The sequence below is a fragment of the Oncorhynchus mykiss genome, chromosome 25 (genome assembly GCF_057628025.1).
Source record: "Oncorhynchus mykiss isolate SJ-2025 chromosome 25, ASM5762802v1, whole genome shotgun sequence".
Lineage (NCBI taxonomy): Eukaryota > Metazoa > Chordata > Actinopteri > Salmoniformes > Salmonidae > Oncorhynchus > Oncorhynchus mykiss.
The window spans coordinates 31,097,284-31,122,540 of NC_143046.1; the positions used below are offsets into that span (position 1 = coordinate 31,097,284).

A 25,257-nucleotide genomic window follows, 5' to 3' on the forward strand; every position below is an offset into this window, starting at 1 on the left:
GTTGCTATCTGGCTAGTTAACAGTACTAGTAGCTAGCCAGTCAGCCCTATTGACTAATTATGGGCTTGCGATCTAAGGTACTTAGGCAGGTAACGTTAAACATGCCGAACAATACCAAATTACTCATGAACCATTAAGAGGGATCCCCATTTAAGTGATTTATTAAAAGGTAAAACAAAAAGAGCAGGAGTCATACATATATTTCTATCTCTATATTTATACATATTGAAAATAATTGGTATGTAGCACAGTTCTCTAGCACATACAAGTGCAAGCTAAGTATCTGAAGTGAACTGCCTCAACTCCTCTCTAACTACAGACTCCATCACTCTCCATCTTATTATTATCATCTGAAGCTTTGGAAGCCATCGGCCAAGTATGTACCAGATCACCTTGAGTTTATTTGAGTTTTTAAAGCTACTTTGAGATTCTGTGTGTAATGAAAAGTGCTATATAGAATAAATCATAATTATTATTATTTATCCTACAGGGGAGGAGGAGCCCTTGTCATAATGGCTTTGCGATATGATGGACAGCCTTCTGTTTGCTACTAAACAGGTCCTAATATCTTAGTCTGTGTGCCAGTTCATTCTCTCTTTTGACTTTGTTGTGGCAAGCAGAAACACACTGGAATTTAGGAAATCCCACCAAACCACCGAATTATTACTTCAATTAAAGGGACAAATTATGTGGTCGCTTGGGGTAATGCAAAAATCCCCTTTGGTTATCACATGTAGGCACATGTGTAGTTTATGAGACAGATCTTTGATTTAGTAGCTGTTCATTTGTTAGTAAATGTTGGGAGCTGTGACTCTTATTTATTCTACTGGAAGGCTGTCCTCTCCTCTGCTTACAGTAGAAAGGCCTTGGAGCGATCCACTGAGACGCAGTGAGCATAAGCACGACAAAAGACAGGAAAACAGTGACCATGTTTCGGGCGACTAACATGCATTTCCCCACGATCAACTGATCCTAATGTTATTCCACAGACAGCCAGCAGGGGGAACTCCAGACTCGCAGGTTTTTCTGCTATCATACACCCAAAACTCACTAACCCAACAATACAACTATTTCCACCACTGGGCTTACTGCAGTCACTACTTCCACCTTTACTGAACTACCATGAAGAATACTTTTAGACAGCTGAAGCAAGCATACTTTTTAAAAAGTATCCTTACTTATGGACGAGGGATTTGGCAGTGTGGTCATTGAGATTTCATACTTCTTGTTGGAGGCACAGGGGGATTGGCTCAAATGGTAGAGCGCTCGCTTAGCATGCGAGAGGTAGCGGGATCGATGCCCGCATCCTCCAACTATTTAGTTTGGTTCAATCAGCACACATTGTTGTTGTAGCTCTGGATACTAACCCAACAATACAACTATTTCCACCACTGGGCTTACTCCTATCACTACTGCAACCTTTACTGAACTACCATGAAAAATACTTTTAGACAGCTGAAGCAAGCATACTTGTTAAAAAGTATCCTTTCTTATGGATGAGGGATTTGGCAGTGCGGTCATTGAGATTTCATACTTCTTGTTGGAGGCACAGGGCGATTAGCTCAAATGGTAGAGCGCTCGCTTAGCATGCGAGAGGTAGCGGGATCGATGCCCGCATCCTCCAACTATTTAGTTTGGTTCAATCAGCACACATTGTTGTTGTAGCTCTGGATACTAACCCAACAATAAAACTATTTCCACCACTGGGCTTACTCCTATCACTACTGCAACCTTTACTGAACTACCATGAAAAATACTTTTAGACAGCTGAAGCAAGCATACTTGTTAAAAAGTATCCTTTCTTATGGATGAGGGATTTGGCAGTGCGGTCATTGAGATTTCATACTTCTTGTTGGAGGCACAGGGGGATTAGCTCAAATGGTAGAGCGCTCGCTTAGCATGCGAGAGGTAGCGGGATCGATGCCCGCATCCTCCAACTATTTAGTTTGGTTCAATCAGCACACATTGTTGTTGTAGCTCTGGATACTAACCCAACAATACAACTATTTCCACCACTGGGCTTACTCCTATCACTACTTCAACCTTTACTGAACTACCATGAAAAATACTTTTAGACAGCTGAAGCAAGCATACTTGTTAAAAAGTATCCTGTCTTATGGACGAGGGATTTGGCAGTGCGGTCATTGAGATTTCATACTTCTTCTTGGAGGCACAGGGGGATTAGCTCAAATGGTAGAGCGCTCGCTTAGCATGCGAGAGGTAGCGGGATTGATGCCCGCATCCTCCAACTATTTAGTTTGGTTCAATCAGCACACATTGTTGTTGTAGCTCTGGATACTAACCCAACAATACAACTATTTCCACCACTGGGCTTACTCCTATCACTACTTCAACCTTTACTGAACTACCATGAAAAATACTTTTAGACAGCTGAAGCAAGCATACTTGTTAAAAAGTATCCTTTCTTATGGACGAGGGATTTGGCAGTGCGGTCATTGAGATTTCATACTTCTTGTTGGAGGCACAGGGGGATTAGCTCAAATGGTAGAGCGCTCGCTTAGCATGCGAGAGCTAGCGGGATCGATACCCGCATCCTCCAACTATTTAGTTTGGTTCAATCAGCACACATTGTTGTTGTAGCTCTGGACTGATTTAACTAATCGAAGGATTAGTAAACAAATTGAATCAAGCGTGCTTGTCTGGCTCTAAAATGTGAATGTGTGTTGCTGGGGCAACCTGAGGACTGCAGTTGGGAAACACCAGTGGAAGGTAGAGTGTGGTGGCGAGTTGAAATATTGATTCAAAATAGACCAAACAGTAGACGACGCTATCGTGGCTGTTCATAATATATTAGGCTAAGTACTGTTTTATACTCTGCACTTTCAATTGTTGTGAGTTCATGACGTATTTCCCATGTAGTGTTTTAATGGGATAATTTAGGGACAGTTCAAAAATTACTGGGTGAGTGGGGGCTTGTAGCTCTCAAACTCTAGGGGTGTTTTTCCAAACATACTACCATGCTCCACACTCATGCTCCGATTGTATTCTCCACTCCGTTCTCTTGAGTACGTTTTTGTGTGGACGCGAGTGAGGAGAATGCATAAAGCAATACATTTAAGAAGCACTCGCACTCCCCCTACTGTATTACCTCACGCTTCACAGCTCCTTCCAGCCAGGACAATGGCAACAATAGACGAATCAAGATATACACAAAGCAAACGTTTGACGTCACAATTATCAGCTAGATATGTGAATCGTAACAATTTAGCTAGCCAGATAGCTAAACAGGACAAAAATGACCTAAAACGAATAATATGTAAGATAGATGTCAATTCTTCATGGTTACATTAGCTAGCTAACAATGCTTTGTTGCTATCTGGCTAGTTAACAGTACTAGTAGCTAGCCAGTCAGCCCTATTGACTAATTATGGGCTTGCGATCTAAGGTACTTAGGCAGGTAACGTTAAACATGCCGAACAATACCAAATTACTCATGAACCATTAAGAGGGATCCCCATTTAAGTGATTTATTAAAAGGTAAAACAAAAAGAGCAGGAGTCATACATATATTTCTATCTCTATATTTATACATATTGAAAATAATTGGTATGTAGCACAGTTCTCTAGCACATACAAGTGCAAGCTAAGTATCTGAAGTGAACTGCCTCAACTCCTCTCTAACTACAGACTCCATCACTCTCCATCTTATTATTATCATCTGAAGCTTTGGAAGCCATCGGCCAAGTATGTACCAGATCACCTTGAGTTTATTTGAGTTTTTAAAGCTACTTTGAGATTCTGTGTGTAATGAAAAGTGCTATATAGAATAAATCATAATTATTATTATTTATCCTACAGGGGAGGAGGAGGCCTTGTCATAATGGCTTTGCGATATGATGGACAGCCTTCTGTTTGCTACTAAACAGGTCCTAATATCTTAGTCTGTGTGCCAGTTCATTCTCTCTTTTGACTTTGTTGTGGCAAGCAGAAACACACTGGAATTTAGGAAATCCCACCAAACCACCGAATTATTACTTCAATTAAAGGGACAAATTATGTGGTCGCTTGGGGTAATGCAAAAATCCCCTTTGGTTATCACATGTAGGCACATGTGTAGTTTATGAGACAGATCTTTGATTTAGTAGCTGTTCATTTGTTAGTAAATGTTGGGAGCTGTGACTCTTATTTATTCTACTGGAAGGCTGTCCTCTCCTCTGCTTACAGTAGAAAGGCCTTGGAGCGATCCACTGAGACGCAGTGAGCATAAGCACGACAAAAGACAGGAAAACAGTGACCATGTTTCGGGCGACTAACATGCATTTCCCCACGATCAACTGATCCTAATGTTATTCCACAGACAGCCAGCAGGGGGAACTCCAGACTCGCAGGTTTTTCTGCTATCATACACCCAAAACTCACTAACCCAACAATACAACTATTTCCACCACTGGGCTTACTGCAGTCACTACTTCCACCTTTACTGAACTACCATGAAAAATACTTTTAGACAGCTGAAGCAAGCATACTTTTTAAAAAGTATCCTTACTTATGGACGAGGGATTTGGCAGTGTGGTCATTGAGATTTCATCATTCTTGTTGGATGCACAGGGGAATTAGCTCAAATTGTAGAGCGCTCGCTTAGCATGTGACAGGTAGCGGGATCGATGCCCGCATCCTCCAACTATTTAGTTTGGTTCAATCAGCACACATTGTTGTTGTAGCTCTGGATACTAACCCAACAATACAACTATTTCCACCACTGGGCTTACTCCTATCACTACTTCAACCTTTACTGAACTACCATGAAAAATACTTTTAGACAGCTGAAGCAAGCATACTTGTTAAAAAGTATCCTTTCTTATGGACGAGGGATTTGGCAGTGCGGTCATTGAGATTTCATACTTCTTGTTGGAGGCACAGGGGGATTAGCTCAAATGGTAGAGTGCTTGCTTAGCATGCGAGAGGTAGCGGGATCGATCCCCGCATCCTCCAACTATTTAGTTTGGTTCAATCAGCACACATTGTTGTTGTAGCTCTGGACTGATTTAACTAATCGAAGGATTAGTAAACAAATTGAATCAAGCGTGCTTGTCTGGCTCTAAAATGTGAATGTGTGTTGCTGGGGCAACCTGAGGACTGCAGTTGGGAAACACCAGTGGAAGGTAGAGTGTGGTGGCGAGTTGAAATATTGATTCAAAATAGACCAAACAGTAGACGACGCTATCGTGGCTGTTCATAATATATTAGGCTAAGTACTGTTTTATACTCTGCACTTTCAATTGTTGTGAGTTCATGACGTATTTCCCATGTAGTGTTTTAATGGGATAATTTAGGGACAGTTCAAAAATTACTGGGTGAGTGGGGGCTTGTAGCTCTCAAACTCTAGGGGTGTTTTTCCAAACATACTACCATGCTCCACACTCATGCTCCGATTGTATTCTCCACTCCGTTCTCTTGAGTACGTTTTTGTGTGGACGCGAGTGAGGAGAATGCATAAAGCAATACATTTAAGAAGCACTCGCACTCCCCCTACTGTATTACCTCACGCTTCACAGCTCCTTCCAGCCAGGACAATGGCAACAATAGACGAATCAAGATATACACAAAGCAAACGTTTGACGTCACAATTATCAGCTAGATATGTGAATCGTAACAATTTAGCTAGCCAGATAGCTAAACAGGACAAAAATGACCTAAAACGAATAATATGTAAGATAGATGTCAATTCTTCATGGTTACATTAGCTAGCTAACAATGCTTTGTTGCTATCTGGCTAGTTAACAGTACTAGTAGCTAGCCAGTCAGCCCTATTGACTAATTATGGGCTTGCGATCTAAGGTACTTAGGCAGGTAACGTTAAACATGCCGAACAATACCAAATTACTCATGAACCATTAAGAGGGATCCCCATTTAAGTGATTTATTAAAAGGTAAAACAAAAAGAGCAGGAGTCATACATATATTTCTATCTCTATATTTATACATATTGAAAATAATTGGTATGTAGCACAGTTCTCTAGCACATACAAGTGCAAGCTAAGTATCTGAAGTGAACTGCCTCAACTCCTCTCTAACTACAGACTCCATCACTCTCCATCTTATTATTATCATCTGAAGCTTTGGAAGCCATCGGCCAAGTATGTACCAGATCACCTTGAGTTTATTTGAGTTTTTAAAGCTACTTTGAGATTCTGTGTGTAATGAAAAGTGCTATATAGAATAAATCATAATTATTATTATTTATCCTACAGGGGAGGAGGAGCCCTTGTCATAATGGCTTTGCGATATGATGGACAGCCTTCTGTTTGCTACTAAACAGGTCCTAATATCTTAGTCTGTGTGCCAGTTCATTCTCTCTTTTGACTTTGTTGTGGCAAGCAGAAACACACTGGAATTTAGGAAATCCCACCAAACCACCGAATTATTACTTCAATTAAAGGGACAAATTATGTGGTCGCTTGGGGTAATGCAAAAATCCCCTTTGGTTATCACATGTAGGCACATGTGTAGTTTATGAGACAGATCTTTGATTTAGTAGCTGTTCATTTGTTAGTAAATGTTGGGAGCTGTGACTCTTATTTATTCTACTGGAAGGCTGTCCTCTCCTCTGCTTACAGTAGAAAGGCCTTGGAGCGATCCACTGAGACGCAGTGAGCATAAGCACGACAAAAGACAGGAAAACAGTGACCATGTTTCGGGCGACTAACATGCATTTCCCCACGATCAACTGATCCTAATGTTATTCCACAGACAGCCAGCAGGGGGAACTCCAGACTCGCAGGTTTTTCTGCTATCATACACCCAAAACTCACTAACCCAACAATACAACTATTTCCACCACTGGGCTTACTGCAGTCACTACTTCCACCTTTACTGAACTACCATGAAGAATACTTTTAGACAGCTGAAGCAAGCATACTTTTTAAAAAGTATCCTTACTTATGGACGAGGGATTTGGCAGTGTGGTCATTGAGATTTCATACTTCTTGTTGGAGGCACAGGGGGATTGGCTCAAATGGTAGAGCGCTCGCTTAGCATGCGAGAGGTAGCGGGATCGATGCCCGCATCCTCCAACTATTTAGTTTGGTTCAATCAGCACACATTGTTGTTGTAGCTCTGGATACTAACCCAACAATACAACTATTTCCACCACTGGGCTTACTCCTATCACTACTGCAACCTTTACTGAACTACCATGAAAAATACTTTTAGACAGCTGAAGCAAGCATACTTGTTAAAAAGTATCCTTTCTTATGGATGAGGGATTTGGCAGTGCGGTCATTGAGATTTCATACTTCTTGTTGGAGGCACAGGGGGATTAGCTCAAATGGTAGAGCGCTCGCTTAGCATGCGAGAGGTAGCGGGATCGATGCCCGCATCCTCCAACTATTTAGTTTGGTTCAATCAGCACACATTGTTGTTGTAGCTCTGGATACTAACCCAACAATACAACTATTTCCACCACTGGGCTTACTCCTATCACTACTTCAACCTTTACTGAACTACCATGAAAAATACTTTTAGACAGCTGAAGCAAGCATACTTGTTAAAAAGTATCCTGTCTTATGGACGAGGGATTTGGCAGTGCGGTCATTGAGATTTCATACTTCTTCTTGGAGGCACAGGGGGATTAGCTCAAATGGTAGAGCGCTCGCTTAGCATGCGAGAGGTAGCGGGATTGATGCCCGCATCCTCCAACTATTTAGTTTGGTTCAATCAGCACACATTGTTGTTGTAGCTCTGGATACTAACCCAACAATACAACTATTTCCACCACTGGGCTTACTCCTATCACTACTTCAACCTTTACTGAACTACCATGAAAAATACTTTTAGACAGCTGAAGCAAGCATACTTGTTAAAAAGTATCCTTTCTTATGGACGAGGGATTTGGCAGTGCGGTCATTGAGATTTCATACTTCTTGTTGGAGGCACAGGGGGATTAGCTCAAATGGTAGAGCGCTCGCTTAGCATGCGAGAGCTAGCGGGATCGATACCCGCATCCTCCAACTATTTAGTTTGGTTCAATCAGCACACATTGTTGTTGTAGCTCTGGACTGATTTAACTAATCGAAGGATTAGTAAACAAATTGAATCAAGCGTGCTTGTCTGGCTCTAAAATGTGAATGTGTGTTGCTGGGGCAACCTGAGGACTGCAGTTGGGAAACACCAGTGGAAGGTAGAGTGTGGTGGCGAGTTGAAATATTGATTCAAAATAGACCAAACAGTAGACGACGCTATCGTGGCTGTTCATAATATATTAGGCTAAGTACTGTTTTATACTCTGCACTTTCAATTGTTGTGAGTTCATGACGTATTTCCCATGTAGTGTTTTAATGGGATAATTTAGGGACAGTTCAAAAATTACTGGGTGAGTGGGGGCTTGTAGCTCTCAAACTCTAGGGGTGTTTTTCCAAACATACTACCATGCTCCACACTCATGCTCCGATTGTATTCTCCACTCCGTTCTCTTGAGTACGTTTTTGTGTGGACGCGAGTGAGGAGAATGCATAAAGCAATACATTTAAGAAGCACTCGCACTCCCCCTACTGTATTACCTCACGCTTCACAGCTCCTTCCAGCCAGGACAATGGCAACAATAGACGAATCAAGATATACACAAAGCAAACGTTTGACGTCACAATTATCAGCTAGATATGTGAATCGTAACAATTTAGCTAGCCAGATAGCTAAACAGGACAAAAATGACCTAAAACGAATAATATGTAAGATAGATGTCAATTCTTCATGGTTACATTAGCTAGCTAACAATGCTTTGTTGCTATCTGGCTAGTTAACAGTACTAGTAGCTAGCCAGTCAGCCCTATTGACTAATTATGGGCTTGCGATCTAAGGTACTTAGGCAGGTAACGTTAAACATGCCGAACAATACCAAATTACTCATGAACCATTAAGAGGGATCCCCATTTAAGTGATTTATTAAAAGGTAAAACAAAAAGAGCAGGAGTCATACATATATTTCTATCTCTATATTTATACATATTGAAAATAATTGGTATGTAGCACAGTTCTCTAGCACATACAAGTGCAAGCTAAGTATCTGAAGTGAACTGCCTCAACTCCTCTCTAACTACAGACTCCATCACTCTCCATCTTATTATTATCATCTGAAGCTTTGGAAGCCATCGGCCAAGTATGTAACAGATCACCTTGAGTTTATTTGAGTTTTTAAAGCTACTTTGAGATTCTGTGTGTAATGAAAAGTGCTATATAGAATAAATTATAATTATTATTATTTATCCTACAGGGGAGGAGGAGCCCTTGTCATAATGGCTTTGCGATATGATGGACAGCCTTCTGTTTGCTACTAAACAGGTCCTAATATCTTAGTCTGTGTGCCAGTTCATTCTCTCTTTTGACTTTGTTGTGGCAAGCAGAAACACACTGGAATTTAGGAAATCCCACCAAACCACCGAATTATTACTTCAATTAAAGGGACAAATTATGTGGTCGCTTGGGGTAATGCAAAAATCCCCTTTGGTTATCACATGTAGGCACATGTGTAGTTTATGAGACAGATCTTTGATTTAGTAGCTGTTCATTTGTTAGTAAATGTTGGGAGCTGTGACTCTTATTTATTCTACTGGAAGGCTGTCCTCTCCTCTGCTTACAGTAGAAAGGCCTTGGAGCGATCCACTGAGACGCAGTGAGCATAAGCACGACAAAAGACAGGAAAACAGTGACCATGTTTCGGGCGACTAACATGCATTTCCCCACGATCAACTGATCCTAATGTTATTCCACAGACAGCCAGCAGGGGGAACTCCAGACTCGCAGGTTTTTCTGCTATCATACACCCAAAACTCACTAACCCAACAATACAACTATTTCCACCACTGGGCTTACTCCTATCACTACTTCAACCTTTACTGAACTACCATGAAAAATACTTTTAGACAGCTGAAGCAAGCATACTTGTTAAAAAGTATCCTTTCTTATGGACGAGGGATTTGGCAGTGCGGTCATTGAGATTTCATACTTCTTGGTGGAGGCACAGGGGGATTAGCTCAAATGGTAGAGCGCTCGCTTAGCATGCGAGAGGTAGCGGGATCGATGCCCGCATCCTCCAACTATTTAGTTTGGTTCAATCAGCACACATTGTTGTTGTAGCTCTGGATACTAACCCAACAATACAACTATTTCCACCACTTGGCTTACTCCTATCACTACTTCAACCTTTACTGAACTACCATGAAAAATACTTTTAGACAGCTGAAGCAAGCATACTTGTTAAAAAGTATCCTTTCTTATGGACGAGGGATTTGGCAGTGCGGTCATTGAGATTTCATACTTCTTGTTGGAGGAACAGGGGGATTAGCTCAAATGGTAGAGCGCTCGCTTAGCATGCGAGAGGTAGCGGGATCGATTCCCGCATCCTCCAACTATTTAGTTTGGTTCAATCAGCACACATTGTTGTTGTAGCTCTGGACTGATTTAACTAATCGAAGGATTAGTAAACAAATTGAATCAAGCGTGCTTGTCTGGCTCTAAAATGTGAATGTGTGTTGCTGGGGCAACCTGAGGACTGCAGTTGGGAAACACCAGTGGGAAATACGTAGAGTGTGGTGGCAGGTTGAAATATTGATTCAAAGTAGACGACGCTATCGTGGCTGTTCATAATATATTAGGCTAAGTACTGTTTTATACTCTGCACTTTCAATTGTTGTGAGTTCATGACGTATTTCCCATGTAGTGTTTTAATAGGATAATTTAGGGACAGTTCAAAAATTACTGGGTGAGTGGGGGCTTGTAGCTCTCAAACTCTAGGGGTGTTTTTCCAAACATACTACGATGCTCCACACTCATGCTCCGATTGTATTCTCCACTCCGTTCTCTTGAGTACGTTTTTGTGTGGACGCGAGTGAGGAGAATGCATAAAGCAATACATTTAAGAAGCACTCGCACTCCCCCTACTGTATTACCTCACGCTTCACAGCCCCATTCACTGAACCTCCTTCCAGCCAGGACAATGGCAACAATAGACGAATCAAGATATACACAAAGCAAACGTTTGACGTCACAATTATCAGCTAGATATGTGAATCGTAACAATTTAGCTAGCCAGATAGCTAAACAGGACAAAAATGACCTAAAACGAATAATATGTAAGATAGATGTCAATTCTTCATGGTTACATTAGCTAGCTAACAATGCTTTGTTGCTATCTGGCTAGTTAACAGTACTAGTAGCTAGCCAGTCAGCCCTATTGACTAATTATGGGCTTGCGATCTAAGGTACTTAGGCAGGTAACGTTAAACATGCCGAACAATACCAAATTACTCATGAACCATTAAGAGGGATCCCCATTTAAGTGATTTATTAAAAGGTAAAACAAAAAGAGCAGGAGTCATACATATATTTCTATCTCTATATTTATACATATTGAAAATAATTGGTATGTAGCACAGTTCTCTAGCACATACAAGTGCAAGCTAAGTATCTGAAGTGAACTGCCTCAACTCCTCTCTAACTACAGACTCCATCACTCTCCATCTTATTATTATCATCTGAAGCTTTGGAAGCCATCGGCCAAGTATGTAACAGATCACCTTGAGTTTATTTGAGTTTTTAAAGCTACTTTGAGATTCTGTGTGTAATGAAAAGTGCTATATAGAATAAATTATAATTATTATTATTTATCCTACAGGGGAGGAGGAGCCCTTGTCATAATGGCTTTGCGATATGATGGACAGCCTTCTGTTTGCTACTAAACAGGTCCTAATATCTTAGTCTGTGTGCCAGTTCATTCTCTCTTTTGACTTTGTTGTGGCAAGCAGAAACACACTGGAATTTAGGAAATCCCACCAAACCACCGAATTATTACTTAAATTAAAGGGACAAATTATGTGGTCGCTTGGGGTAATGCAAAAATCCCCTTTGGTTATCACATGTAGGCACATGTGTAGTTTATGAGACAGATCTTTGATTTAGTAGCTGTTCATTTGTTAGTAAATGTTGGGAGCTGTGACTCTTATTTATTCTACTGGAAGGCTGTCCACTCCTCTGCTTACAGTAGAAAGGCCTTGGAGCGATCCACTGAGACGCAGTGAGCATAAGCACGACAAAAGACAGGAAAACAGTGACCATGTTTCGGGCGACTAACATGCATTTCCCCACGATCAACTGATCCTAATGTTATTCCACAGACAGCCAGCAGGGGGAACTCCAGACTCGCAGGTTTTTCTGCTATCATACACCCAAAACTCACTAACCCAACAATACAACTATTTCCACCACTGGGCTTACTGCAGTCACTACTTCCACCTTTACTGAACTACCATGAAAAATACTTTTAGACAGCTGAAGCAAGCATACTTTTTAAAAAGTATCCTTACTTATGGACGAGGGATTTGGCAGTGTGGTCATTGAGATTTCATACTTCTTGTTGGATGCAACAGGGGGATTAGCTCAAATGGTAGAGCGCTCGCTTAGCATGCGAGAGGTAGCGGGATCGATGCCCGCATCCTCCAATTATTTAGTTTGGTTCAATCAGCACACATTGTTGTTGTAGCTCTGGATACTAACCCAACAATACAACTATTTCCACCACTGGGCTTACTCCTATCACTACTTCAACCTTTACTGAACTACCATGAAAAATACTTTTAGACAGCTGAAGCAAGCATACTTGTTAAAAAGTATCCTTTCTTATGGACGAGGGATTTGGCAGTGCGGTCATTGAGATTTCATACTTCTTGTTGGAGGAACAGGGGGATTAGCTCAAATGGTAGAGCGCTCGCTTAGCATGCGAGAGGTAGCGGGATTGATTCCCGCATCCTCCAACTATTTAGTTTGGTTCAATCAGCACACATTGTTGTTGTAGCTCTGGACTGATTTAACTAATCGAAGGATTAGTAAACAAATTGAATCAAGCGTGCTTGTCTGGCTCTAAAATGTGAATGTGTGTTGCTGGGGCAACCTGAGGACTGCAGTTGGGAAACACCAGTGGGAAATACGTAGAGTGTGGTGGCAGGTTGAAATATTGATTCAAAATAGACCAAACAGTAGACGACGCTATCGTGGCTGTTCATAATATATTAGGCTAAGTACTGTTTTATACTCTGCACTTTCAATTGTTGTGAGTTCATGACGTATTTCCCATGTAGTGTTTTAATAGGATAATTTAGGGACAGTTCAAAAATTACTGGGTGAGTGGGGGCTTGTAGCTCTCAAACTCTAGGGGTGTTTTTCCAAACATACTACGATGCTCCACACTCATGCTCCGATTGTATTCTCCACTCCGTTCTCTTGAGTACGTTTTTGTGTGGACGCGAGTGAGGAGAATGCATAAAGCAATACATTTAAGAAGCACTCGCACTCCCCCTACTGTATTACCTCACGCTTCACAGCCCCATTCACTGAACCTCCTTCCAGCCAGGACAATGGCAACAATAGACGAATCAAGATATACACAAAGCAAACGTTTGACGTCACAATTATCAGCTAGATATGTGAATCGTAACAATTTAGCTAGCCAGATAGCTAAACAGGACAAAAATGACCTAAAACGAATAATATGTAAGATAGATGTCAATTCTTCATGGTTACATTAGCTAGCTAACAATGCTTTGTTGCTATCTGGCTAGTTAACAGTACTAGTAGCTAGCCAGTCAGCCCTATTGACTAATTATGGGCTTGCGATCTAAGGTACTTAGGCAGGTAACGTTAAACATGCCGAACAATACCAAATTACTCATGAACCATTAAGAGGGATCCCCATTTAAGTGATTTATTAAAAGGTAAAACAAAAAGAGCAGGAGTCATACATATATTTCTATCTCTATATTTATACATATTGAAAATAATTGGTATGTAGCACAGTTCTCTAGCACATACAAGTGCAAGCTAAGTATCTGAAGTGAACTGCCTCAACTCCTCTCTAACTACAGACTCCATCACTCTCCATCTTATTATTATCATCTGAAGCTTTGGAAGCCATCGGCCAAGTATGTAACAGATCACCTTGAGTTTATTTGAGTTTTTAAAGCTACTTTGAGATTCTGTGTGTAATGAAAAGTGCTATATAGAATAAATTATAATTATTATTATTTATCCTACAGGGGAGGAGGAGCCCTTGTCATAATGGCTTTGCGATATGATGGACAGCCTTCTGTTTGCTACTAAACAGGTCCTAATATCTTAGTCTGTGTGCCAGTTCATTCTCTCTTTTGACTTTGTTGTGGCAAGCAGAAACACACTGGAATTTAGGAAATCCCACCAAACCACCGAATTATTACTTCAATTAAAGGGACAAATTATGTGGTCGCTTGGGGTAATGCAAAAATCCCCTTTGGTTATCACATGTAGGCACATGTGTAGTTTATGAGACAGATCTTTGATTTAGTAGCTGTTCATTTGTTAGTAAATGTTGGGAGCTGTGACTCTTATTTATTCTACTGGAAGGCTGTCCTCTCCTCTGCTTACAGTAGAAAGGCCTTGGAGCGATCCACTGAGACGCAGTGAGCATAAGCACGACAAAAGACAGGAAAACAGTGACCATGTTTCGGGCGACTAACATGCATTTCCCCACGATCAACTGATCCTAATGTTATTCCACAGACAGCCAGCAGGGGGAACTCCAGACTCGCAGGTTTTTCTGCTATCATACACCCAAAACTCACTAACCCAACAATACAACTATTTCCACCACTGGGCTTACTCCTATCACTACTTCAACCTTTACTGAACTACCATGAAAAATACTTTTAGACAGCTGAAGCAAGCATACTTGTTAAAAAGTATCCTTTCTTATGGACGAGGGATTTGGCAGTGCGGTCATTGAGATTTCATACTTCTTGGTCGAGGCACAGGGGGATTAGCTCAAATGGTAGAGCGCTCGCTTAGCATGCGAGAGGTAGCGGGATCGATGCCCGCATCCTCCAACTATTTAGTTTGGTTCAATCAGCACACATTGTTGTTGTAGCTCTGGATACTAACCCAACAATACAACTATTTCCACCACTTGGCTTACTCCTATCACTACTTCAACCTTTACTGAACTACCATGAAAAATACTTTTAGACAGCTGAAGCAAGCATACTTGTTAAAAAGTATCCTTTCTTATGGACGAGGGATTTGGCAGTGCGGTCATTGAGATTTCATACTTCTTGTTGGAGGAACAGGGGGATTAGCTCAAATGGTAGAGCGCTCGCTTAGCATGCGAGAGGTAGCGGGATCGATTCCCGCATCCTCCAACTATTTAGTTTGGTTCAATCAGCACACATTGTTGTTGTAGCTCTGGACTGATTTAACTAATCGAAGGATTAGTAAACAAATTGAATCAAGCGTGCTTGTCTGGCTCTAAAATGTGAATGTGTGTTGCTGGGGCAACCTGAGGACTGCAGTTGGGAAACACCAGTGGGAAATACGTAGAGTGTGGTGGCAGGTTGAAATATTGATTCAAAATAGACCAAACAGTAGACGACGCTATCGTGGCTGTTCATAATATATTAGGCTAAGTACTGTTTTATACTCTGCACTTTCAATTGTTGTGAGTTCATGACGTATTTCCCATGTAGTGTTTTAATAGGATAATTTAGGGACAGTTCAAAAATTACTGGGTGAGTGGGGGCTTGTAGCTCTCAAACTCTAGGGGTGTTTTTCCAAACATACTACGATGCTCCACACTCATGCTTCGATTGTATTCTCCACTCCGTTCTCTTGAGTACGTTTTTGTGTGGACGCGAGTGAGGAGAATGCATAAAGCAATACATTTAAGAAGCACTCGCACTCCCCCTACTGTATTACCTCACGCTTCACAGCCCCATTCACTGAACCTCCTTCCAGCCAGGACAATGGCAACAATAGACGAATCAAGATATACACAAAGCAAACGTTTGACGTCACAATTATCAGCTAGATATGTGAATCGTAACAATTTAGCTAGCCAGATAGCTAAACAGGACAAAAATGACCTAAAACGAATAATATGTAAGATAGATGTCAATTCTTCATGGTTACATTAGCTAGCTAACAATGCTTTGTTGCTATCTGGCTAGTTAACAGTACTAGTAGCTAGCCAGTCAGCCCTATTGACTAATTATGGGCTTGCGATCTAAGGTACTTAGGCAGGTAACGTTAAACATGCCGAACAATACCAAATTACTCATGAACCATTAAGAGGGATCCCCATTTAAGTGATTTATTAAAAGGTAAAACAAAAAGAGCAGGAGTCATACATATATTTCTATCTCTATATTTATACATATTGAAAATAATTGGTATGTAGCACAGTTCTCCAGCACATACAAGTGCAAGCTAAGTATCTGAAGTGAACTGCCTCAACTCCTCTCTAACTACAGACTCCATCACTCTCCATCTTATTATTATCATCTGAAGCTTTGGAAGCCATCGGCCAAGTATGTAACAGATCACCTTGAGTTTATTTGAGTTTTTAAAGCTACTTTGAGATTCTGTGTGTAATGAAAAGTGCTATATAGAATAAATTATAATTATTATTATTTATCCTACAGGGGAGGAGGAGCCCTTGTCATAATGGCTTTGCGATATGATGGACAGCCTTCTGTTTGCTACTAAACAGGTCCTAATATCTTAGTCTGTGTGCCAGTTCATTCTCTCTTTTGACTTTGTTGTGGCAAGCAGAAACACACTGGAATTTAGGAAATCCCACCAAACCACCGAATTATTACTTCAATTAAAGGGACAAATTATGTGGTCGCTTGGGGTAATGCAAAAATCCCCTTTGGTTATCACATGTAGGCACATGTGTAGTTTATGAGACAGATCTTTGATTTAGTAGCTGTTCATTTGTTAGTAAATGTTGGGAGCTGTGACTCTTATTTATTCTACTGGAAGGCTGTCCTCTCCTCTGCTTACAGTAGAAAGGCCTTGGAGCGATCCACTGAGACGCAGTGAGCATAAGCACGACAAAAGACAGGAAAACAGTGACCATGTTTCGGGCGACTAACATGCATTTCCCCACGATCAACTGATCCTAATGTTATTCCACAGACAGCCAGCAGGGGGAACTCCAGACTCGCAGGTTTTTCTGCTATCATACACCCAAAACTCACTAACCCAACAATACAACTATTTCCACCACTGGGCTTACTCCTATCACTACTTCAACCTTTACTGAACTACCATGAAAAATACTTTTAGACAGCTGAAGCAAGCATACTTGTTAAAAAGTATCCTTTCTTATGGACGAGGGATTTGGCAGTGCGGTCATTGAGATTTCATACTTCTTGGTGGAGGCACAGGGGGATTAGCTCAAATGGTAGAGCGCTCGCTTAGCATGCGAGAGGTAGCGGGATCGATGCCCGCATCCTCCAACTATTTAGTTTGGTTCAATCAGCACACATTGTTGTTGTAGCTCTGGATACTAACCCAACAATACAACTATTTCCACCACTTGGCTTACTCCTATCACTACTTCAACCTTTACTGAACTACCATGAAAAATACTTTTAGACAGCTGAAGCAAGCATACTTGTTAAAAAGTATCCTTTCTTATGGACGAGGGATTTGGCAGTGCGGTCATTGAGATTTCATACTTCTTGTTGGAGGAACAGGGGGATTAGCTCAAATGGTAGAGCGCTCGCTTAGCATGCGAGAGGTAGCGGGATCGATTCCCGCATCCTCCAACTATTTAGTTTGGTTCAATCAGCACACATTGTTGTTGTAGCTCTGGACTGATTTAACTAATCGAAGGATTAGTAAACAAATTGAATCAAGCGTGCTTGTCTGGCTCTAAAATGTGAATGTGTGTTGCTGGGGCAACCTGAGGACTGCAGTTGGGAAACACCAGTGGGAAATACGTAGAGTGTGGTGGCAGGTTGAAATATTGATTCAAAATAGACCAAACAGTAGACGACGCTATCGTGGCTGTTCATAATATATTAGGCTAAGTACTGTTTTATACTCTGCACTTTCAATTGTTGTGAGTTCATGACGTATTTCCCATGTAGTGTTTTAATAGGATAATTTAGGGACAGTTCAAAAATTACTGGGTGAGTGGGGGCTTGTAGCTCTCAAACTCTAGGGGTGTTTTTCCAAACATACTACGATGCTCCACACTCATGCTTCGATTGTATTCTCCACTCCGTTCTCTTGAGTACGTTTTTGTGTGGACGCGAGTGAGGAGAATGCATAAAGCAATACATTTAAGAAGCACTCGCACTCCCCCTACTGTATTACCTCACGCTTCACAGCCCCATTCACTGAACCTCCTTCCAGCCAGGACAATGGCAACAATAGACGAATCAAGATATACACAAAGCAAACGTTTGACGTCACAATTATCAGCTAGATATGTGAATCGTAACAATTTAGCTAGCCAGATAGCTAAACAGGACAAAAATGACCTAAAACGAATAATATGTAAGATAGATGTCAATTCTTCATGGTTACATTAGCTAGCTAACAATGCTTTGTTGCTATCTGGCTAGTTAACAGTACTAGTAGCTAGCCAGTCAGCCCTATTGACTAATTATGGGCTTGCGATCTAAGGTACTTAGGCAGGTAACGTTAAACATGCCGAACAATACCAAATTACTCATGAACCATTAAGAGGGATCCCCATTTAAGTGATTTATTAAAAGGTAAAACAAAAAGAGCAGGAGTCATACATATATTTCTATCTCTATATTTATACATATTGAAAATAATTGGTATGTAGCACAGTTCTCCAGCACATACAAGTGCAAGCTAAGTATCTGAAGTGAACTGCCTCAACTCCTCTCTAACTACAGACTCCATCACTCTCCATCTTATTATTATCATCTGAAGCTTTGGAAGCCATCGGCCAAGTATGTAACAGATCACCTTGAGTTTATTTGAGTTTTTAAAGCTACTTTGAGATTCTGTGTGTAATGAAAAGTGCTATATAGAATAAATTATAATTATTATTATTTATCCTACAGGGGAGGAGGAGCCCTTGTCATAATGGCTTTGCGATATGATGGACAGCCTTCTGTTTGCTACTAAACAGGTCCTAATATCTTAGTCTGTGTGCCAGTTCATTCTCTCTTTTGACTTTGTTGTGGCAAGCAGAAACACACTGGAATTTAGGAAATCCCACCAAACCACCGAATTATTACTTCAATTAAAGGGACAAATTATGTGGTCGCTTGGGGTAATGCAAAAATCCCCTTTGGTTATCACATGTAGGCACATGTGTAGTTTATGAGACAGATCTTTGATTTAGTAGCTGTTCATTTGTTAGTAAATGTTGGGAGCTGTGACTCTTATTTATTCTACTGGAAGGCTGTCCTCTCCTCTGCTTACAGTAGAAAGGCCTTGGAGCGATCCACTGAGACGCAGTGAGCATAAGCACGACAAAAGACAGGAAAACAGTGACCATGTTTCGGGCGACTAACATGCATTTCCCCACGATCAACTGATCCTAATGTTATTCCACAGACAGCCAGCAGGGGGAACTCCAGACTCGCAGGTTTTTCTGCTATCATACACCCAAAACTCACTAACCCAACAATACAACTATTTCCACCACTGGGCTTACTCCTATCACTACTTCAACCTTTACTGAACTACCATGAAAAATACTTTTAGACAGCTGAAGCAAGCATACTTGTTAAAAAGTATCCTTTCTTATGGACGAGGGATTTGGCAGTGCGGTCATTGAGATTTCATACTTCTTGGTGGAGGCACAGGGGGATTAGCTCAAATGGTAGAGCGCTCGCTTAGCATGCGAGAGGTAGCGGGATCGATGCCCGCATCCTCCAACTATTTAGTTTGGTTCAATCAGCACACATTGTTGTTGTAGCTCTGGATACTAACCCAACAATACAACTATTTCCACCACTTGGCTTACTCCTATCACTACTTCAACCTTTACTGAACTACCATGAAAAATACTTTTAGACAGCTGAAGCAAGCATACTTGTTAAAAAGTATCCTTTCTTATGGACGAGGGATTTGGCAGTGCGGTCATTGAGATTTCATACTTCTTGTTGGAGGAACAGGGGGATTAGCTCAAATGGTAGAGCGCTCGCTTAGCATGCGAGAGGTAGCGGGATCGATTCCCGCATCCTCCAACTATTTAGTTTGGTTCAATCAGCACACATTGTTGTTGTAGCTCTGGACTGATTTAACTAATCGAAGGATTAGTAAACAAATTGAATCAAGCGTGCTTGTCTGGCTCTAAAATGTGAATGTGTGTTGCTGGGGCAACCTGAGGACTGCAGTTGGGAAACACCAGTGGGAAATACGTAGAGTGTGGTGGCAGGTTGAAATATTGATTCAAAATAGACCAAACAGTAGACGACGCTATCGTGGCTGTTCATAATATATTAGGCTAAGTACTGTTTTATACTCTGCACTTTCAATTGTTGTGAGTTCATGACGTATTTCCCATGTAGTGTTTTAATAGGATAATTTAGGGACAGTTCAAAAATTACTGGGTGAGTGGGGGCTTGTAGCTCTCAAACTCTAGGGGTGTTTTTCCAAACATACTACGATGCTCCACACTCATGCTTCGATTGTATTCTCCACTCCGTTCTCTTGAGTACGTTTTTGTGTGGACGCGAGTGAGGAGAATGCATAAAGCAATACATTTAAGAAGCACTCGCACTCCCCCTACTGTATTACCTCACGCTTCACAGCCCCATTCACTGAACCTCCTTCCAGCCAGGACAATGGCAACAATAGACGAATCAAGATATACACAAAGCAAACGTTTGACGTCACAATTATCAGCTAGATATGTGAATCGTAACAATTTAGCTAGCCAGATAGCTAAACAGGACAAAAATGACCTAAAACGAATAATATGTAAGATAGATGTCAATTCTTCATGGTTACATTAGCTAGCTAACAATGCTTTGTTGCTATCTGGCTAGTTAACAGTACTAGTAGCTAGCCAGTCAGCCCTATTGACTAATTATGGGCTTGCGATCTAAGGTACTTAGGCAGGTAACGTTAAACATGCCGAACAATACCAAATTACTCATGAACCATTAAGAGGGATCCCCATTTAAGTGATTTATTAAAAGGTAAAACAAAAAGAGCAGGAGTCATACATATATTTCTATCTCTATATTTATACATATTGAAAATAATTGGTATGTAGCACAGTTCTCCAGCACATACAAGTGCAAGCTAAGTATCTGAAGTGAACTGCCTCAACTCCTCTCTAACTACAGACTCCATCACTCTCCATCTTATTATTATCATCTGAAGCTTTGGAAGCCATCGGCCAAGTATGTAACAGATCACCTTGAGTTTATTTGAGTTTTTAAAGCTACTTTGAGATTCTGTGTGTAATGAAAAGTGCTATATAGAATAAATTATAATTATTATTATTTATCCTACAGGGGAGGAGGAGCCCTTGTCATAATGGCTTTGCGATATGATGGACAGCCTTCTGTTTGCTACTAAACAGGTCCTAATATCTTAGTCTGTGTGCCAGTTCATTCTCTCTTTTGACTTTGTTGTGGCAAGCAGAAACACACTGGAATTTAGGAAATCCCACCAAACCACCGAATTATTACTTCAATTAAAGGGACAAATTATGTGGTCGCTTGGGGTAATGCAAAAATCCCCTTTGGTTATCACATGTAGGCACATGTGTAGTTTATGAGACAGATCTTTGATTTAGTAGCTGTTCATTTGTTAGTAAATGTTGGGAGCTGTGACTCTTATTTATTCTACTGGAAGGCTGTCCTCTCCTCTGCTTACAGTAGAAAGGCCTTGGAGCGATCCACTGAGACGCAGTGAGCATAAGCACGACAAAAGACAGGAAAACAGTGACCATGTTTCGGGCGACTAACATGCATTTCCCCACGATCAACTGATCCTAATGTTATTCCACAGACAGCCAGCAGGGGGAACTCCAGACTCGCAGGTTTTTCTGCTATCATACACCCAAAACTCACTAACCCAACAATACAACTATTTCCACCACTGGGCTTACTCCTATCACTACTTCAACCTTTACTGAACTACCATGAAAAATACTTTTAGACAGCTGAAGCAAGCATACTTGTTAAAAAGTATCCTTTCTTATGGACGAGGGATTTGGCAGTGCGGTCATTGAGATTTCATACTTCTTGGTGGAGGCACAGGGGGATTAGCTCAAATGGTAGAGCGCTCGCTTAGCATGCGAGAGGTAGCGGGATCGATGCCCGCATCCTCCAACTATTTAGTTTGGTTCAATCAGCACACATTGTTGTTGTAGCTCTGGATACTAACCCAACAATACAACTATTTCCACCACTTGGCTTACTCCTATCACTACTTCAACCTTTACTGAACTACCATGAAAAATACTTTTAGACAGCTGAAGCAAGCATACTTGTTAAAAAGTATCCTTTCTTATGGACGAGGGATTTGGCAGTGCGGTCATTGAGATTTCATACTTCTTGTTGGAGGAACAGGGGGATTAGCTCAAATGGTAGAGCGCTCGCTTAGCATGCGAGAGGTGGCGGGATCGATTCCCGCATCCTCCAACTATTTAGTTTGGTTCAATCAGCACACATTGTTGTTGTAGCTCTGGACTGATTTAACTAATCGAAGGATTAGTAAACAAATTGAATCAAGCGTGCTTGTCTGGCTCTAAAATGTGAATGTGTGTTGCTGGGGCAACCTGAGGACTGCAGTTGGGAAACACCAGTGGGAAATACGTAGAGTGTGGTGGCAGGTTGAAATATTGATTCAAAATAGACCAAACAGTAGACGACGCTATCGTGGCTGTTCATAATATATTAGGCTAAGTACTGTTTTATACTCTGCACTTTCAATTGTTGTGAGTTCATGACGTATTTCCCATGTAGTGTTTTAATAGGATAATTTAGGGACAGTTCAAAAATTACTGGGTGAGTGGGGGCTTGTAGCTCTCAAACTCTAGGGGTGTTTTTCCAAACATACTACGATGCTCCACACTCATGCTCCGATTGTATTCTCCACTCCGTTCTCTTGAGTACGTTTTTGTGTGGACGCGAGTGAGGAGAATGCATAAAGCAATACATTTAAGAAGCACTCGCACTCCCCCTACTGTATTACCTCACGCTTCACAGCCCCATTCACTGAACCTCCTTCCAGCCAGGACAATGGCAACAATAGACGAATCAAGATATACACAAAGCAAACGTTTGACGTCACAATTATCAGCTAGATATGTGAATCGTAACAATTTAGCTAGCCAGATAGCTAAACAGGACAAAAATGACCTAAAACGAATAATATGTAAGATAGATGTCAATTCTTCATGGTTACATTAGCTAGCTAACAATGCTTTGTTGCTATCTGGCTAGTTAACAGTACTAGTAGCTAGCCAGTCAGCCCTATTGACTAATTATGGGCTTGCGATCTAAGGTACTTAGGCAGGTAACGTTAAACATGCCGAACAATACCAAATTACTCATGAACCATTAAGAGGGATCCCCATTTAAGTGATTTATTAAAAGGTAAAACAAAAAGAGCAGGAGTCATACATATATTTCTATCTCTATATTTATACATATTGAAAATAATTGGTATGTAGCACAGTTCTCCAGCACATACAAGTGCAAGCTAAGTATCTGAAGTGAACTGCCTCAACTCCTCTCTAACTACAGACTCCATCACTCTCCATCTTATTATTATCATCTGAAGCTTTGGAAGCCATCGGCCAAGTATGTAACAGATCACCTTGAGTTTATTTGAGTTTTTAAAGCTACTTTGAGATTCTGTGTGTAATGAAAAGTGCTATATAGAATAAATTATAATTATTATTATTTATCCTACAGGGGAGGAGGAGCCCTTGTCATAATGGCTTTGCGATATGATGGACAGCCTTCTGTTTGCTACTAAACAGGTCCTAATATCTTAGTCTGTGTGCCAGTTCATTCTCTCTTTTGACTTTGTTGTGGCAAGCAGAAACACACTGGAATTTAGGAAATCCCACCAAACCACCGAATTATTACTTCAATTAAAGGGACAAATTATGTGGTCGCTTGGGGTAATGCAAAAATCCCCTTTGGTTATCACATGTAGGCACATGTGTAGTTTATGAGACAGATCTTTGATTTAGTAGCTGTTCATTTGTTAGTAAATGTTGGGAGCTGTGACTCTTATTTATTCTACTGGAAGGCTGTCCTCTCCTCTGCTTACAGTAGAAAGGCCTTGGAGCGATCCACTGAGACGCAGTGAGCATAAGCACGACAAAAGACAGGAAAACAGTGACCATGTTTCGGGCGACTAACATGCATTTCCCCACGATCAACTGATCCTAATGTTATTCCACAGACAGCCAGCAGGGGGAACTCCAGACTCGCAGGTTTTTCTGCTATCATACACCCAAAACTCACTAACCCAACAATACAACTATTTCCACCACTGGGCTTACTCCTATCACTACTTCAACCTTTACTGAACTACCATGAAAAATACTTTTAGACAGCTGAAGCAAGCATACTTGTTAAAAAGTATCCTTTCTTATGGACGAGGGATTTGGCAGTGCGGTCATTGAGATTTCATACTTCTTGGTGGAGGCACAGGGGGATTAGCTCAAATGGTAGAGCGCTCGCTTAGCATGCGAGAGGTAGCGGGATCGATGCCCGCATCCTCCAACTATTTAGTTTGGTTCAATCAGCACACATTGTTGTTGTAGCTCTGGATACTAACCCAACAATACAACTATTTCCACCACTTGGCTTACTCCTATCACTACTTCAACCTTTACTGAACTACCATGAAAAATACTTTTAGACAGCTGAAGCAAGCATACTTGTTAAAAAGTATCCTTTCTTATGGACGAGGGATTTGGCAGTGCGGTCATTGAGATTTCATACTTCTTGTTGGAGGAACAGGGGGATTAGCTCAAATGGTAGAGCGCTCGCTTAGCATGCGAGAGGTAGCGGGATCGATTCCCGCATCCTCCAACTATTTAGTTTGGTTCAATCAGCACACATTGTTGTTGTAGCTCTGGACTGATTTAACTAATCGAAGGATTAGTAAACAAATTGAATCAAGCGTGCTTGTCTGGCTCTAAAATGTGAATGTGTGTTGCTGGGGCAACCTGAGGACTGCAGTTGGGAAACACCAGTGGGAAATACGTAGAGTGTGGTGGCAGGTTGAAATATTGATTCAAAATAGACCAAACAGTAGACGACGCTATCGTGGCTGTTCATAATATATTAGGCTAAGTACTGTTTTATACTCTGCACTTTCAATTGTTGTGAGTTCATGACGTATTTCCCATGTAGTGTTTTAATAGGATAATTTAGGGACAGTTCAAAAATTACTGGGTGAGTGGGGGCTTGTAGCTCTCAAACTCTAGGGGTGTTTTTCCAAACATACTACGATGCTCCACAC

The 25,257-nt window shown here is 41.1% G+C and overlaps 19 non-coding genes across 19 annotated transcripts; all 19 read left to right on the top strand.

The window, feature by feature from the left end:
* Positions 1–1,239: 1,239 nt before the first annotated feature.
* On the top strand, positions 1,240–1,312 carry trnaa-agc (transfer RNA alanine (anticodon AGC)). Its single transcript has one exon. It is a non-coding gene; the product is annotated as a tRNA-Ala (tRNA).
* A 551-nt stretch (positions 1,313–1,863) lies between these two features.
* On the top strand, positions 1,864–1,936 carry trnaa-agc (transfer RNA alanine (anticodon AGC)). Its single transcript has one exon. It is a non-coding gene; the product is annotated as a tRNA-Ala (tRNA).
* Positions 1,937–4,880: 2,944 nt separating this feature from the next.
* Positions 4,881–4,953, top strand: trnaa-agc (transfer RNA alanine (anticodon AGC)). Its single transcript has one exon. It is a non-coding gene; the product is annotated as a tRNA-Ala (tRNA).
* Positions 4,954–6,961: 2,008 nt separating this feature from the next.
* Positions 6,962–7,034, top strand: trnaa-agc (transfer RNA alanine (anticodon AGC)). Its single transcript has one exon. It is a non-coding gene; the product is annotated as a tRNA-Ala (tRNA).
* Positions 7,035–7,273: 239 nt separating this feature from the next.
* On the top strand, positions 7,274–7,346 carry trnaa-agc (transfer RNA alanine (anticodon AGC)). The gene has a single exon. It is a non-coding gene; the product is annotated as a tRNA-Ala (tRNA).
* A 2,632-nt stretch (positions 7,347–9,978) lies between these two features.
* Positions 9,979–10,051, top strand: trnaa-agc (transfer RNA alanine (anticodon AGC)). The gene has a single exon. It is a non-coding gene; the product is annotated as a tRNA-Ala (tRNA).
* Positions 10,052–10,290: 239 nt separating this feature from the next.
* trnaa-agc (transfer RNA alanine (anticodon AGC)) lies at positions 10,291–10,363 on the top strand. The gene has a single exon. It is a non-coding gene; the product is annotated as a tRNA-Ala (tRNA).
* A 2,016-nt stretch (positions 10,364–12,379) lies between these two features.
* Positions 12,380–12,452, top strand: trnaa-agc (transfer RNA alanine (anticodon AGC)). Its single transcript has one exon. It is a non-coding gene; the product is annotated as a tRNA-Ala (tRNA).
* A 239-nt stretch (positions 12,453–12,691) lies between these two features.
* Positions 12,692–12,764, top strand: trnaa-agc (transfer RNA alanine (anticodon AGC)). Its single transcript has one exon. It is a non-coding gene; the product is annotated as a tRNA-Ala (tRNA).
* Positions 12,765–14,791: 2,027 nt separating this feature from the next.
* Positions 14,792–14,864, top strand: trnaa-agc (transfer RNA alanine (anticodon AGC)). The gene has a single exon. It is a non-coding gene; the product is annotated as a tRNA-Ala (tRNA).
* A 239-nt stretch (positions 14,865–15,103) lies between these two features.
* On the top strand, positions 15,104–15,176 carry trnaa-agc (transfer RNA alanine (anticodon AGC)). Its single transcript has one exon. It is a non-coding gene; the product is annotated as a tRNA-Ala (tRNA).
* A 2,027-nt stretch (positions 15,177–17,203) lies between these two features.
* On the top strand, positions 17,204–17,276 carry trnaa-agc (transfer RNA alanine (anticodon AGC)). The gene has a single exon. It is a non-coding gene; the product is annotated as a tRNA-Ala (tRNA).
* A 239-nt stretch (positions 17,277–17,515) lies between these two features.
* trnaa-agc (transfer RNA alanine (anticodon AGC)) lies at positions 17,516–17,588 on the top strand. The gene has a single exon. It is a non-coding gene; the product is annotated as a tRNA-Ala (tRNA).
* Positions 17,589–19,615: 2,027 nt separating this feature from the next.
* trnaa-agc (transfer RNA alanine (anticodon AGC)) lies at positions 19,616–19,688 on the top strand. Its single transcript has one exon. It is a non-coding gene; the product is annotated as a tRNA-Ala (tRNA).
* A 239-nt stretch (positions 19,689–19,927) lies between these two features.
* Positions 19,928–20,000, top strand: trnaa-agc (transfer RNA alanine (anticodon AGC)). Its single transcript has one exon. It is a non-coding gene; the product is annotated as a tRNA-Ala (tRNA).
* Positions 20,001–22,027: 2,027 nt separating this feature from the next.
* On the top strand, positions 22,028–22,100 carry trnaa-agc (transfer RNA alanine (anticodon AGC)). Its single transcript has one exon. It is a non-coding gene; the product is annotated as a tRNA-Ala (tRNA).
* Positions 22,101–22,339: 239 nt separating this feature from the next.
* Positions 22,340–22,412, top strand: trnaa-agc (transfer RNA alanine (anticodon AGC)). The gene has a single exon. It is a non-coding gene; the product is annotated as a tRNA-Ala (tRNA).
* Positions 22,413–24,439: 2,027 nt separating this feature from the next.
* Positions 24,440–24,512, top strand: trnaa-agc (transfer RNA alanine (anticodon AGC)). The gene has a single exon. It is a non-coding gene; the product is annotated as a tRNA-Ala (tRNA).
* Positions 24,513–24,751: 239 nt separating this feature from the next.
* trnaa-agc (transfer RNA alanine (anticodon AGC)) lies at positions 24,752–24,824 on the top strand. The gene has a single exon. It is a non-coding gene; the product is annotated as a tRNA-Ala (tRNA).
* The last annotated feature ends 433 nt before the right edge of the window (positions 24,825–25,257 follow it).